The 17,199-nt window shown below is 35.8% G+C and overlaps 1 protein-coding gene across 1 annotated transcript in view; it reads right to left on the reverse strand.

Moving 5' to 3' along the window:
* Agbl4 (AGBL carboxypeptidase 4) overlaps window positions 1-17,199 on the reverse strand; it is a 1,188,963-nt gene that overhangs the window by 695,661 nt on the left and 476,103 nt on the right. The gene's annotated exons all lie outside the window — the stretch shown is intronic.

Below are 17,199 nucleotides of genomic sequence, written 5' to 3' on the forward strand. Positions count from 1 at the left end.
TCTGTGGTTTGCTGGTATCTCCACCCTTGGGATGGTGAAGGTTATTAGGGTGGGTGGGTTGGTTTTAGAGGAAGAACTCCTGATGTAGAGTATAAACTTGCTGGTCCCCAATAGGAGACTGCACCCAGGGACCTCCTTTGGGGCCCACTCATGTGCTGTAGGCACCTGGTCTCATCTCCTTATATCACCTGTAGACCTCACAATTCCTTGTCTCTACTTTAGCCTCTAAATTGTATCTCATTCACCCCTTCCCTTTCTGCTTCCCAATCAGGAACCTATCTCTGCAGAGGTCTTGTGGGCTGTGCTCTGGGATCTGCACACCTGTCATGGAGAGCTTTTTTGTATCGGGCAGGTCAGGACCAGTCTTTGTGTGCTATGAACCTGGCATGTAGCTACAAGCTCTATGCTGGGTTGGTGGCTGTGGGAGAGAGGGCGAAGTAGGGGGACTATAAGTACCTTGATATTGCTTTTAGGCCCCAGAAAGTGTTGTAAGCTGGAAGTTTCCCCTACTAAAGATGGCAATGGTGTAGCAATGATGACCCAAGTTGTCAATAAAGGTGTTCCAAGATGGAGGAATCTGCTTCCAGAGATGGGGTGTCTGGTTAGGCCAGGCAGTGGCATTGGGTAGTGCCATTCAGAGATGCAGCTCTGTGGCATGTAGTATTGGGGTTGGCAACTGTCCACAGTTGCTGTCCAGTGTCCCAATATGGAAGTGACCAGGGGGGTCCACATGGGAGCTGCAGCCAAGGGTCCTATGCAGGTGGGGGCAGCCAAAGATCCTGCTTGGTTAGGTGGCCAGAGGTCCCTCGTGAGTGAGTGGCCATGGGTCCTCTAATAACTCACAGAGAAATATTATTCCCACTGCTTGAATCTGATGTCATGGCACTACTAGGAATGCAGCCTCCCTGTAGCCTGCCATCTTGGATCCCCTTGTCAAGGCTTCTTATACAAAGCTATCACATTTTCTATCTCATACAATCCCCAAAACTTGGTGGGAAGTCAGAGGACTTATTACCCTGTGTCTCTTCCTGTAAGTCACCTAAAGCTGGTTGCATCTCTTAATAGAAGATCACTACTGCTCTCAAAGTGGCCCTACACAATGTTCTCTTTCTAGGTCCCAGTGAGACCTTCCTCCTCTAAGAATGGTGGTAGTTCTAATGCTACTAGCCTCAAGTTCCTGCTCTTATTATTCTACATACCATGACCCTTAACAAAATGGTCTTTTGTTAATAATTTTCCTCATTCTATCATACTTTGTGTGTGCCATCTGTTTCTTTTTGGAGCCCTAAATGAGACACATTTCTGTGAATATAAAAATTAGCATCATATACAACCACAAGAATGGGACCCTAATATGGATGTTATACTCCATGTATGCATAATATGTCAAAATGGACTCTACTGTCATGTATATCTAAAAAGAACAAATAAAAAATTAAAAAAGAAAAAAATCAGCATGTTCCTATTCATTTCTTCAGCCTGTCATACCATTCAGCATACTACAGTGATACAGCTACATCAATGTTTATAGCAATCCAATTCACAATAGCTAAGCTATGGAACCAACCTAGTTGTCCTTCAACAGATGAATGGATAAAAAAAAATGTGATGTGTGTGTATGCACACACACACACACACACACACACACACACAATGGAATATTACTTAGCCTTAAATAAAAATCAAGTTATGGCATTTACTGGTAAATGGATGAAGCTGGAGAATATCATGCTAAGTGAAATAAGATAATTCCAAAGAACCAAAGGCTGAATATTTTCTCTGATATGCAGATGATAATTCACAATAAGGAGGGGCAGCTAGGGAAGAATAGAGTTACTTTGGATTAGGTAGAGGGGAATGAAAGGAAGGGAGGGGGTATGGGAGCAGAAAGGATAGACATTATTACCCTATGTATGCATGTAACTACTGGACTGGTATATAACTACAGGACTGGTATGAGTCTACATCATGAATAACCAGAAAAATGAGAAGTTATACTCCATTTGTGTGTGATGTGTTAAAGTGCATTCTACTGCCATATATAACTAATTAGAACAAATTAAAAAGAGAGAGAGAAAGAGAAAGAGAGAGAGAGAGAGAGAGAGAGAGAGAGAGAGGTGATTGCACTTTACAATCAGCACCATATCCCCAGATGTAGCAGATGTGAACCACAGCTGGCTGGGGATGATTTCTCAGCATCTTCTGGTTCCTCTCCATTGGGAGTCTTTCCTCAGGATTTCCATCAGGAGCCCTGACAAAGTTCCAATGACCAGAGAGTTAGGAATGTAATCTGGTGTTTTTCTGTCAGTGCTATCCAGTTTTATTCCATGAATTCTTTCAGAGTTTAATTTGTAAGAAAATTTTTTGAATTCCTGGCATAAGGTCATGTATAGACCTGATTTTGTAGCACTTGTCAATGTCCATGATATAAATTCATGATAATTTCCAGCTACTGATGGTTTTAGAATCAACTCATGAAATTCCTAAAAATTTAATAATCAGCTCCTACAAGCCTGTAGGGTGCAGCTGTAGCACACCAAGTTTGTGAAAAAAAAAAAAGTCTACCATAATTCTACTATTCAAAAACCAGATTATAGCAATTATGTGTGTATATTTAATGTATCTCTAGGTTTCAAATAATTACAATGATTATACATAGTTTTTTACTCTTTTTATTGTATACAGGTTCAGTATTGTCCCCATGATATTACAAATGCCGAGAAATTATTTTTAATGGTTGTATAATGTTACATTTTTGATCCACCATAATTACATCATCATTTCCCTCATTTGGGAATTTAGTTTGCCTTGAGTCTGTCATCATCAACTACCTACAATGGATACATTTTTATACAAAGATTAATCTGTGATATGCATCTTTTTAATCATTTAACTCTAAGAGCAGTATTTTCAGGATTAAGACTCATATTTTTAGATTCCTATTCCTTATCTTCTCAACTATATTTTCCAACTCCTAAACAATACTAAATTACACTGGCTATTTGAATATACTGCAATAAATTTTTATGTGAATGTTCAGATTTTATTAGCAAACCCTGACCTCTGTAGAAACTTCTAAACTTAACCTAAATTTCAATATCCTCTCTGTACCATAATGTTATAAGAAGATGTTCAAGGGTAATTGAGAGTAACATTAGTATTGATATTAAAATTGATAAGTTTTAGTGAACTATCCAACTTTTTTTCTTTCTGGACTTTAGTTTTATTTTCTCAGTGTTAATCCAGGATCTTTTCACTGATATGTCTCCCTTGTTGCCTCCCTGACACTTAATTTCTGCCTCCTCACTAATGAGTTGGGTGACTAATTTGTCTTAATTTTCTAAGGAAATTCCTGGCTTAAAACTAAAGCCTTAACTCCTAAATTCCAGGAAATCCCAAATGATTCCAGGCAAATCAGGATGTCTGATTACCCTACAAATCAGGAGTAGGTAATGGAAATAATATGGCTAGATGACCCTTGGGATACTTTTCTGAGCCTTGGTGTCCTTGTCTATAAAATATAAGTGGTAATCTCTCCCCCCCCCACTCCTGCCTCCTATAGCTTTATAAGGATATCACAATGACAGGTAATTCTGACAGTAAAATATTATGCAGGCTGTTTTATATTGTGAGGAAAAGTTAGAAGGCCTAGTTTCAAATCTAATTCTTGCATGGTAGTTAGGGCTCTTAATGTAAATACTTATTTGGTCCTTAGCTTCTTTATGTGCAAAATGAGAGTATTTGGCTAGATGACCACTAAGGTTCCTTCCTTTTTGGATAAAAGTAATAACATCACCACATGCCTTGTTTGTTCTCTTCATTGAGGTTCTAGCCTTTCTGTTGCAAGCTTAAGAGCAAATTCAAATGTCATAATAGCATGATGCCTGTGTTACTTGAGGTTAACTAATGGTACCTATTATTCTGGTTGTCCCATGGCAGGATGATCTGAGATTTGAATTTGGGTTTCATTGCTTAACTACCAAACCAGTGTTGCTTCCCTGCATCAAGCTGCCACATTTCAGCCATTTTCTTTGAGTAAAGGCAAAGGGAAACAATGTAGCAGCACTGAGGTAAGCATGGGCCTGCTTCATCTCAGGGACTTGCTGTGTGATTCCAAGTCAAATACCTTATTATAGTTTCCATTTACCCATCTGGAAGACTGTGGATAACAATCTATACAGAGGGGAGAGAGAAGTAGCATACCTCATTTTAAATACAAAATTTGATTCAGATCACTGATAAGAGAAGCAGACAAAAGTATGTCTGCTCTGGTAAAAAGAGATGAAGAGGTCCTGCATGTACCCTGAGCTTCTTCCTTGTCTTTTGCAAGAACTCTCCCAGAAGCCAAATATGAAATAATCCAGGGTGAACAATCAAGCTGTGCTCTGTAGAGAAATAGCTCAGAGAGGTTAAGTGATTTACTCATGGGCCATTCCATGAAGTAGTGGAAGCCCCAGAGATGGAATATGCACTGAAATCCATGTTTCTTCTACCCCACAACCTTATTCTATTCCCACATGTCACTTGATTCAATCTGAATAATTTTTTGTTTTTGAGTTTTTTTCTTTTGTTACATCTATAGCTTTAAAATGCTACATATTTTCTCCAACCCATCAATCAATCTCTGGGAAGCTTCCCCTCTCAGAGAGGGCTCTTCTGTGGTTTAACATTCTTTAAAAGATTTTATACTTTCAGTTCATTTATATGGGGAAAGAAGGATAGGTGGATTAATGTGTATTTTTAACTATTTGTTTGAAATAATTGTAGATTCTCATAAATTTTCAAAATGGTACCCTTCACCCAGTTCCACTAAAATTTCCCCAAAGGCTGCATCTTTCCTTGGTATAGTCCAGTATCAAAATCAGGAAATAAACATTGGTATAGTGTGTATTTATGGTTCTTTGCATTTTTGTCACACATAATTATCACAATATTCAATATACTCATTGTAACAGGGATCATTTATAATTGCCCCTCACTCTACTTTCTTTTGTGTTCTGCCCTCCCTAATTCTTTTTGCTGAAGAGAATCTCTCCCTTAGGTTTTAGATAGCCAGCTGCAGAACTTCAAAACCCATTGCAATATTCCTCCAGAGAAGAGGAAAGAAGAGACACTTCTGAATGACTATGACCCTCCCCATTGCATGGATTTCCTACTTTTCTCACTTTACCCCTTTTCCCCACAAAATCCTTTAGGGCTTCTGACCCCCCCCCCCAAAAAAAATGAAGATTTGAGACAGAAAAAAAAATTTCCTCTATTTTCCTCAGGGCAGGCCCTGAATAAAGCTATTTCCTTCCACTAACTTCTGTCTCCTGAGTCTTAAGTTAAGCAGAAAACAACACAAATCTTAAATTCCAATAACAGCATCACCATAAAAATCTTGTAGAAGTACCCCATTGTGGTCACACCTATCCCCTCTCCTTTCCCATCCTATTTATGTTAGTCAGTTATCCATTCCTACAGCAAATACCTGAGATAATCAACTTAGAAAATACTTATTTTGGTTCTTGGAGGTTTCAGTCCATGATCAAATGGATCCTTTGCTTTAAAGTTTCTAGTGGGTGTGTTGGATGGCAATGGTGGGAGCACATGGCAGAGAAAAACCACTATCTCATGGCCAGCAAAAGAAAGAGGTAGGGGCTGGGGTTCCACTCTCATCTTGAATGGCATGACCCCAGTGACTGGAAGACCACCAACCTCTACTAGACCTTGTCTCTTAAAGTTTCTGCCATGCAATAGCCCAAGCCTGACTAAGACATTAAGACTTGGGTCTTTGGGGAACATTCTAGATCCAAACTATAACACTAAAGGTAAAAGGACTTAAATTAAAGTAAGATTTTTGAAGCTTACTCTAATTGGCAAATGTTATCACCATTAGTCTGTGATAGCTTTCTTACCTTTCCATATATGACATACTTATGCTTTAACATGAGACATATTAGACAACACAGGAAAACAAGAGGTCTATTGTACTTACCTGTACTTTTATTCTTTTGTTCTTTCTTCTTCCTGATATTCCAAGAGTCCTTTATTAATATTTCTTTTTGGCATCTGGAACTTCCTTTAGTCATTCCTTTAGAATAGGTCTTCTGGCAACAAATAATCTTAGTTTTCTTTCATCTAGAATGTCCTGATTTCTCCTTAATTATTAAAAAACATTTTTGCTGGATAGAGTATTCTAGGTTGACAGTGCTTTCCTTTCAATTTTTAAAAATATTCTGCCACTTAAGTCTGGCCTCATAGTTTTTTTTTTCCCCCAGGTGTCCTTTTCTCCTTTTGTGCAAGATTTGTTTCTTTGTCCTTAATTTTCAGAAATTTAACTATAATGTTTTTTTAGCATGGATTTCCTTAAGGTGTTTTCTCATTGGGGATTCCCTTAAACTCTTTAATCTATAAGTTTAATTTATGCCAATTTTGAGAAGATTTCAGCCATTTCAAACAGTTTTTTAAAACCTACCATCTTTCTCCTCTCCTTCTAAAACTTGAGTGACATGAATGTTAGATATTTTATTATAGTTGCATAGATTCCTGAGGCTCTGTTCATTTTTTCTTTTAATTTTAATTATGTTGTATTCTTTTGTTCAGATTGGGTAGCTTCTATTGTTCCATCTTCAAAGTCATCTATTCTCTCCTCTGTCCTCTGAAATTTTCTGTTGATCCCATCCTTATGTGGATGGAGTGACTCCCCATGTGATATGATGCTATATGAGGAACTAATAACCTTTAACTCTATAGCTTCTCTCTTAGGAACTAATCCTAAAAAATAATTTAACAAATCTGAAATACATACGATATTGTTATCTACTTTACAAAAAACATTAAAATACAAATGCAAAGCAATAGAAATATAATACAGTAATTATAATATATAAAACAATTTTAAAATTCTCCAAATATGCATGATGAACACTTGGGGAAAAATATGAAAAACTGTTTTGATGTAATATTAAAAGAAAAGAGCAGAATACAAATATGTACATACACTTAATTGTAGCTGTGAAAAATGTGCACAAGAAAAGAAAGACTAGAAAGAAGAATGTAAAATTATTAATTAGGTTTAATGGAGGAATAATGAATTTATTAAAAACCTATTATGTACTAGGAACATTTCTAGATGCCAGAGAAAAAGAGTAAACAAAGTGACAAAAATCTGTGATGCCAATTTTATTTATTTTTTAAAAAAAAACAACTTTTTGGTCTGTCAATTTTTTCAATTCTTTTTTTGTTTCAATTTCATTGACTTCAGCTCTAATTTTAATTATTTCCTGTCTTCTTCTGCTTTAGTTAAGTCATTTATTTGTTGACTTTTTCTTCTTTTATGTAATGAACTCTATGCAATGAACTTTCCTATTAGAAATGCTTTCATAGTGTCCCAGAGGTTTCGATATGTTGTATCTGTGTTCTCATTCGTCTATAAAAATTTTTAATCTTCTCCTTTATGTCTTATGTAATCCATTGTTCATTCAGGAGCATATTATTTAGTCTCTGGATGTTGGATTGGATTTTATTTCTTATTTTATCATCAATTTCTAATTTCATTCCATTATGATCTGATAGAATGCAGGGTAGTATCTCTACTTTTTTATATTTGCTAAGACTTGATTTGCATCATAGTATATGGTCTATTTTAGAGAAGGATCCATGTGCTGCTGAGAAGAAAGTGTAATCTGTAATTGAAGTATGAAATATTCTATATATGTCAGTTAAGTCTAAGTTATTGATTGTATTATTGAGTTCTATATTTTCTTTGTTTAGCTTTTGTTTGGAAGATCTATCTAGTAATGAAAGAGGTGTGTTAAAGTCACCCAAAATTATTGTGTTGTGGTCTATTTGACTCTTGAACTTGAGAAGAGTTTGTTTGATGAACATAGATGATCCATTATTTGGGACATATATATTTATAATTGTTAAGTCTTGTTGGTGTATGGTTCCCTTGAGCAGTATGTAGTGTCCTTCTTTATCCCTTATGATTAACATTAGTTTGAAGTCTGCTTTATTTGATATGAGGATGGAAAGCCCTGCTTGCTTCCACAGTTCATGTGAGTGGTATAATTTTTCCCAACCCTCCACCTTCAGTCTTCTGCTAGTCTATGTCTTTTGATTGGTAAGTTTAGGCCATTAACATTCAGGGTTATTATTGAGACAAGATTTCTTTCCCAGACATTGTGTGTGTGTGTGTGTGTGTGTGTGTGTGTGTTTAATGTGACTTGGTTTCTCCTCTGATTGGAGTTTTCTTAAGTGTAATCCCTCCCTCTGTTGATTTTTATCATTGTTTTTCATTTCTTCTTCTTGGAATATTTTGCTGAGGATGTTCTGTAGTGCAGGTTTTCTAGTTGTAAATTCTTTTAACTTTTATTTATCAAGGAAGGTTTTTATTTCCTCATCAAATCTGAAGCTTAGTTTTGCTGGATATAAGATTCTTGGTTGGCATCCATTTTATTTCAGAGCTTGGTATATGTTGTTCCATGATCTCCTGGCTCTGAGGGTCTGGGGTGAAAAATCTGCTGAGATACAAATTGATCTCCTCTCATATGTGATATGATTCCTCTCTCTTGTGGCTTTTAAGATTCTATCCTTATTCTGTATGCTAGGCACTTTTATTATAATGTGTCTTGGTGTAGATATGTTGTAATTTTGTACATTCAGTGACCTATAAACCTCTTTATTTGGTTTTCCAATTCGTTCTTCATGCTTGGGAAATTTTCTGATATTATCTCTTTTTTTAGTTTTATTAATTTTATTTTTTTAAATACATGACAACGGAATGCATTACAAGAGTATGATTTTTCATATCTTTGTATATAGAGTATGTTCACATTGAAGAGATTGTGTATTCCTTTGGTTTGAAACTCTATGCCTTCCTCTATCCCAATAAGTCTTAGATTTGGTCTTTTAATGCTGTCCCATAATTCTTGAATGTTCTGTTCATGGTATCTAACTATCTTCAGAGTGTGATCAACTTTATTTTCCAGGTTGTATACTTTATGTTCATTATCTGACATTCTTTCTTCCAAGTGATCTAGTCTGTTGGTTATGCTTTCTATTGAGTTTTTTATTTGATTTATTGTATCCTTCATTTCAAGGATTTCTGACTGGTTTTTTTTTTTTTTAGTCTCTCTCTCTCTTTTGAAGTAATCTTTTGCTACCTGTATTTGCTCTCTTATCTCATTGTTAGAGTGATCAATTTTTGCCTGTATTTCCTCGTTTAAGTCATTATTTTTCATTCATAGATCTTTTTAATTATGAACCTTCTGAACTCCTTCTCTGACATTTTATCAACTTCATGGGTTCTGTTATTATAGTGTCCTGGTTTGTTTGGGGCACGTTTCTCCCTTGTTTTTTCATGTTGTCCACATGTCGTGTCTTCCTTTCTTGCAGTGTGGATCTGAGATATTACAGTTTCTTCTCTATATTCTTTTAGTACCCATGTAGATTGTTGTCTATACCTCACCTTGATTTTGGGCTTCCAGATCCTGCCGGTGTCCCTCAATAAATGCTACTGTAAAATGGATCTGGTGTGCAACTGTGCAAGTTGGTGTGGGTGGATATGGGCCACTGGGCTTGACCTCCCTTGGTAGTCTGCTCGTTGGAAGGAGCAGTCCTGCACCAGAGGCTAGGCTCTGGAGGGTGTCTGCCCTTTCAGGAGAGGGGTGAACCATGCCTACTGAGAGCCTGTGTCCTGTGAGGGCTGGTGTGGGTGGTGTGGGCTGGATCTCAGCTCTTGGTAGTCTGCTGATTAGAAGGGGTGGTCCTGCACCAGAGGCTAGTACCTGGTGGGTGTCTGCCCTGCTGCAGGAGGGGTGGACCTAGCCTGCTGTGCACCCGTGACCCATCCAGGCAAGTCTGGGTGAATCTCCCAAATGAATTTTATGATTGCTTTTTTTTATTTCTATGAAGAATGTCATTGGGATTTTAATAGGAATTGCATTAAATCTATATCATGCTTTTGGTAGTATGGCTATTTTCACAATATTAACTCTGCATATCCAGGAGCATGGGAGATCTTTCCATCTTCTGAGGTTTTCTTTAATTTCTTTCTTTAGTGTTCTGTAATTTTCATTGTAGAGATCTCTCATCTCTTTTGTTAGATTGATTCATAGTTGTTGTTTTATTTGAGGTTATTGTGAATGGGGTAGTTTTCCTAATTTCTTTTTCAGTGGATTCATCACTGATGTAAAGGAATGTGTTTTATTTATGGGTGTTGATTTTATATCCTGCTACTTTGCTGAATTCATTTATTAGTTCTAGAAGTTTTCTGGTGGAATTTTTTGGGTCTTCTAGGTATAGAATCATGTGATCAGCAAGTAGTGAGTTCTTTACCTACTTTTAGCCTTTTAAGTTCTTTCTTTTGTCTAATTGCTCTGTGTAGAGTTTCAAAGATGAGGTTGAGGATGAGGTGAAACAGGACAACCTTGTCTTGTTGCAGTTTTCAGAGGAAATACTTTCAATTTTTCCCATTTAGAATGATGCTAGCCTTGGGTTTAGCATATATAGCTTTTCCAATGTTGAGGTATGTTTCTACTATCCCTAGTTTTTCTAGTTTGTTGAACATAGAGAGGTGTGGTATTTGTCAAATGCTTTTTCTGAATCTATTGAAATGAACATATGATTCTTGTTTTTAAGTCTATTAATACAAAAAATTATGTTTATTGACTTCCATATGCTAAAACAACTCTGCATTCCTGAGATGAACCCCAGTTGATCATTGTACACTTCCCTTTTAATGTTTTTGTATGAAATTTGCCAGAATTTATTGAGAATTTTTGCATTTATGTTCATTAGGGATATTGGTCTGAAATTTTCTTTCCTTGATGTGTCTTTGTCTGGTTTTGGTATCAGGGCGATATTAGTATCATAGAATGAGTTTGGAAGGGTTCCATCCTTTTCTAGTTCATGGAATACTTTGAGGAGTATTGGTGTTAATTCTTCTTTGAAAGTCTTGTAGAATTTGGCTGAGAACCCATCTGGTCCTGGGCTTTCCTTGGTTGGTAGGCTTTTGATGGCATTTTCTATTTCATTACTTGAAATTGATCTTTTTAAATAATGTACGACCTCCTCATTCAGTCTGGGTAGGCCATATGTCTCTAGAAATTTGTTAGTGTCTTCAATATTTTGTACTTTATTTGAATATAAATTTTCAAAATAGTTACTAATTATCTTCTGTAGTTCAGACACGTCCATTGTGATATTTCCTTCTTGTATTTTATTAATTTGAGTTTTCTCTCTTTTCCTCTTTATTAGCATGGCCAGGGGTTTAAATGAAGGAACTTCTCATGTCCTTTTCCTAATCTCTCTTCATTCCACATGACTTCCCTGATACATCACATCTGCTACTACTATTGTGATTACAATCCATTGTAATCACTACTGACTCCTGAATTTGCAACTCTCTTGGGTGCATTTATGCATTCACTACCTACTTAACATTTCTGCTCAAATGTCTCCCAGGCACTCCTAGCTCAATGTTTTCAAGGAGAAACTTAAAATCTTCCATATACAGCAAAGTATTCTAAAACAGTCTTTTCTCCTATGGTTCCTACCTTCAGTAAATGGCATTATCATCCTTTCTGTTATAAATGCAAGAAAACCAAGTCATTTAGGAATCCCCCCCTTTATTTTCCACACAATCACCAAGTTGATCCAAATACTAGCATTCCTTATACCATCCCTTTATATTCACCATCACTATTATCATACTAATCCATCATCAGCTACAGTGCAAGGAATTACCAAGAACTCCAAACAATTGTTCTTTTCCAAGATATTCTCTATTCTGATCATGTCCTATCTCTGCTTAATCCCTTCTATTTCCTTCCATTTAACATTAGAATCAAGTACAATTCTTTTAACTTATTTTATGAGACTCACCAATATTATGCCTCTATCTACCTCTCCAATAACTTTTTCCAATTTCATGTTCCCATCACATTCGCCTTTGTCATCAAAGATGTAATTCTTTCTCTCATTGTTTTTGCTTTCAAATGCATTCTTCTACTTCATACATTTACCCACCTACCATTTATCTTTCAGCTCTCAGCATAAATTATACATCCTAAGGAAGCTCTTTTATTGGAGTAGATTAAGTCTTAAATACTATATACCTTAATACTGAGTACTGAAATCATTATAACAGTGATTTCCCTCTATTGTAACTGTTATCCCACTTTACTGGTTTACATATTTAATGTTCAACCAAGTAGACTATAAGCTATGAAAATAACGTAGGCCATGAGAATAATAAACATATCTCTCTTGTCAAGTTTTCTATAATTATTTCATTCAGCAGGTTGCTCATTCCCTTGGTTTGAACCTCTATACCTTCCTCTATCCCGATGACTCTTAAGTTTGGTTTTTTTATGTTACCCCATATCTTTTGGATGTTTTTCTCGTGATTTTTTACCAGCCTTTCTGAGTTGGCTAGACTGTTTTCAAGATGATATATTTTGTCTTCATGATTTCCATGGTTATTGCTACATTATATCTATTCAGTAAGCATTCATTGACAGATTCAAGGAAGAGAAGAAGGGTGAGAGGGAGGAGGTAAGGAATAATGCTCACATAATCAGTGTTGAGTTAATCAAGGGAAGAGAAAAAAACAGGGAATTTGTTTAGTTGTTAAGACACTTGATACTTTACAAAGCAGTTACATGTACATTCCACATTTGTCCTTATAATGACTTGATGAAAGAGTATTATTATGTACTTTTTAAAGTGCAAAAACTGAGGCTCATAGAGATGTAGCATGGCTACAGGGTATTTGTCAGACTTGAATTAGGCCATTGTGTAGAATCTGAATTGCAATGCATTTCTTGGAGCCATTAAAATCTAATATTCTGAGAGTTACATGGTCATGGCCACTTCTTTGTCTAACCTTGATATAGTTGGGATTAGAGCTACTGAGACATAAGTTCGAGTATTGGTAATCAACACAAGGAACAGGAAAACGTCCTAGAAAATTAATACCAAGGGGGCAGAAAGGATATTCAGAGTAGCATTCACAAGAATAATAACGATGACCTGTAGAAATTAGTTAATAGAAATGCTAAAATGAAAGTTCCCTTTTATCGCATATTCACCTACCCATCCCAATATTTAATGCAGTACAAAGCACTTTAAGGTGTTCCATAAAGTCCTATGAAGTAAGCATATTAAAACATCTGCTTTGAGATAAAGGGTCTGTGAAAAAATGTGACTGGCTTTGTATCCATGATCAGGAATGAAAAGTAAAAATTAGATATAAAAATAACTTCATTTGCTATGGTAATTTCTGTCTCACTAACTTGATAAACTAAAACAAACTGAAACTTTGTCAGGTTTCTTTGAGGTAATAGTGAAGCTCCAAAACTGAATAATGGCTATAGCTAAGAGTCTTCTAACAGTGACTATGAGAACAAACTTAAACATTTTAAGGTATTAAAATATATAGGCAAGGGCTCATTTATATTTAAAAATGTCAAGAACCTGACAGAATGAACATAGATGCAAAAATTCTCAATAAAATTCTGGCAAATTGAATACAAAAACATATCAAAAAGATCATGTACCATGATCAAGTGGAATTCATCCCAGGGATGCAAGGTTGGTTCAACATATGGAAATCAATAAAAGTAATCATCACATCAGTAGACTTAAAGATAAAAATCATATGATCATCTCAACAGATGCAGAAAAACATTTGACAAAATATAGCACCCTTTTATGTTCAAAACATTAGAAAAAACTAGGGATAACAGGAACATATCTCAACATCATAAAGGCTATCTATGCTGAGCCCCAGGCCAACATCATTATAAATGGAGAAAAATTGAAGGCATTCTCTCTAAAAACTGGAACAACACAGGGATGCCTTCTTTCACCATTTCTATTTAATATCATCCTTGAAACATTGGCCAGAGCAATTAGACTGACAAAAGAAATTAAAGGGATAAACATAGGAAAAGAAGAACTCAAACTGGCACTATTTGCTGATGATATGATTTTATACCTAGAAGACCCTAAAAGTTCCATCAGAAAACTTCTAGTACTAGTAAATGAATTCAGCAAAGTAGCAGGATATAAAATCAACACCCATAAATCAAAGAGATTTCTGTATATAAGTGACAAATCTACAGAATTGGAAATGAGGAAAACCACCCCATTTTCAATAGCCTAAAAAAAATATTTGGGAATCAACAAAAGAGGTGAAAGGTCTATATAGTGAAAATTACAGAACTCAAAGAGAGAAATCAAAGAAGACCATAGAAGATGGAAAGATCTACATTGCTCCTGGATAGGCAGAATTAATATTATCAAAATGACCATAATACCAAAAGCACTATACAGATTCCAATCAAACTTACAATGACATTTCTCATAGAGATAGAAAAAGCAATCATGAAATTCATCTGGAAAAATAAGAGACCCAGAATAGCTAAAGCAATCCCTAGCAAGGAGAGTAAAGCAGGCAGCATCACTGTACCAGACCTTAAACTATACTACAGAGCAATAGTAACAAAAACATCATGGTATTGGCACCAAAACAGACTGGTAGACCAATGGTACAGAATAGAGGACACAGAGACTAACCCACAAAACTACAATTATCTTATATTAGACAAAGTTGCCAAGAACATGTACTGGAGAAAAGATAGCCTCTTCAACAAATGGTGCTGGGAAAACTGGAAATCTATATGTAACAAAATGAGATTAAATCCCTAACTCTCACGGTGCACAAAACTCAACACAAAATAGATCAAGGACTTAGGAATAAAGCCAGAGAACCTGCATCTAATAGAAGAAAAAGTAGGTCCTAATTTCCATCCTGTTGGATTAGGCCCCAACTTCTTTAATAAGACTCCTGTGGTGCAAGAATTAAATCAAGAATCAATAAATGGAATGGACTCAAACTAAAAAGTTTCTTCTCAGCAAAAGAAATGATCTGTGAAGTGAATAGAGAGCCTACATCTTGGGAGCAAAACTTTACCCTTCACACATCAGATACAGCACTAATCTCTAGGGTCCATAAAGAACTCAAAAAGCTAAGCACCCCCAAAAACAAAACAAACAACCCAATCAATAAATGAGATAAGGACATTAACAGACACTTCTCAGAAGATGATGTACAATCAATCAACAAATACATGAAAAAATGTTAATCATCCCTAGCAATCGGAGAAATGAAAATCAAAACTACTCTAAGATTTCATCTCACTCCGGTCAGAATGGCAGCTATTATGCATACAAACAACAATAAGTATTGGAGAGGATGTGGGGGAAAAGGTACACTCATACATTGCTGGTGGGACTGCAAATTGGTGCAGCTAATATGGAAAGCAGTATGGAGATTTCTTGGAAAATTGGGAATGGAATCACCAATTGACCTAGCTATTCCTCTCCTCGATCTATACCCAAAGGACTTAAAAACAGCATACTCCAGGGACACAGCCACATCCATGTTTATAGCAGTACAATTCACAATAGCTAAATTGTGGAACCAACATAGATGTCCTTCTGTGGATGAATGGATAAAACAAAATGTGGCATATATACACAATGGAATATTACTCAGCCATAAAAGAGAATAAAATCATGGCATTTGCATGTAAATGGATGTAGTTAGAAAAGATAATGCTAAGTGAAGTTAGCCAATTCCCCAAAACAAATGCCTAATGTTTTTTTCTGATATAAGGAGGCTGATTCATTGTGGGGTTGGAAGGCGATTCGTGGGAGGAAGGGATGAACTTTAGATAGGGCAGTGGGATGGGAAGTGAAGGGAGGGGGCATGGGGTTAGAAATGATGGTGGAATGTGAGGATCATTATTATCCAAAGTACACATATGAAGACACAAAATGGTGTGAATATACTTTGTATACAACCAGAGATATGAAAAATTGTGCTCCATATGTGTAATAAGAATTATACTGCATTTCACTGTCATATATAAATTGAAAAAAATAATTTAAAAAAGATCCCAATACAAAAAAATGAAAAAAAAATATGATCTTTTTTGAAGGTTCTAATGAGTGGATCGCTCCTGAGGTCCTTTTACTGGTTTGAAGTACTCTTCTCCACCTATGCCTATTAGAGGAATGGGTCCTATGATTATCTACTTGGGCTGGATTCAGAGATTCAAATCAAAGGCCTACCCCTTGTACAGACCCCACTGTCAGAAAGAGATTGAGAGAAAGTGAGGCAGTTTAGTTCATTTGATGCAGCAAAGCAAAAAGCATGGAGAGGGAGATTATTTCTACCTTTTAATAAACAGTTTTCATTATCATCATCAAATGTCTGCACTTTTATAAACCTAAGCTTCTCAGCCTAGCATTTATAGAAAATTTCCAAGTATCATTTGTAGATAAAAGCACAATTCAATATTTATGAATTGCTAGTTTTCTATAAATATAGACATTTGGAGACTATCTTCTCACTAGTCATTAAAATTTGAACAGGGATCAAAGCTAGAATAATATTAACAATTCCTTGCATTTGTATAGTGTTTTACATAATACTATTAATAATAGATGACATTTATTGAGCACTTAGCAAGTGCCAGGCACTTTACATGTAAATTCTCATAACGAATTCTGTTTAGTTCAACAAGCATTCACTTAACACCTACTGTGTGGTACATGATTAATACTTGGCTTCTATCTTTAAAAGCTCTTATTTTGTTGCACTCAATCAATGTATGCTGAATGAATAAATTGGATGGATGGATGGCTGAATTGGTTACAAAGGCAGTATGAGGAAATATAAATAACAGAGGCTTCTTCCCTTACTATTCATGGTCTTGAGAGGGCAGTTAACTTTTTCTAGTATCATATTTTTTTAATCTGCAGTACAGTGATATTTAAAATATCCTTGCAAAAGTGTGAAAGTAGTAACAGCAAAAGTAAAGAATCTGACAAAGAATGATGTCTCAGTAACTGGAGTAGTTATTACTATAATTGTCATCATTGTCAACATTATCAGCAGCAGCAACCACAGCAGCACTCTTATTAAACAATCCTAGCCAACCCCTCCCATCCTCACTCTTATGATGGGACAAACAGAACTTTAACATCCATGAGAAATACAACTGCTGTATAAGAACATGACAAAAACCAAACAAAGTAAAAGAAATTTACTATAGTTCCCAATGTCCTCCCAGGTTATTATTCATTATCTATGCTTAGCCTAGGGAAAAAAGAAGAAAAGAGACAACTTTAATTATGCTTCTA

This window comes from Urocitellus parryii, chromosome 11 (genome assembly GCF_045843805.1).
Source record: "Urocitellus parryii isolate mUroPar1 chromosome 11, mUroPar1.hap1, whole genome shotgun sequence".
In the NCBI taxonomy this organism is placed as follows: Eukaryota; Metazoa; Chordata; class Mammalia; order Rodentia; family Sciuridae; genus Urocitellus; species Urocitellus parryii.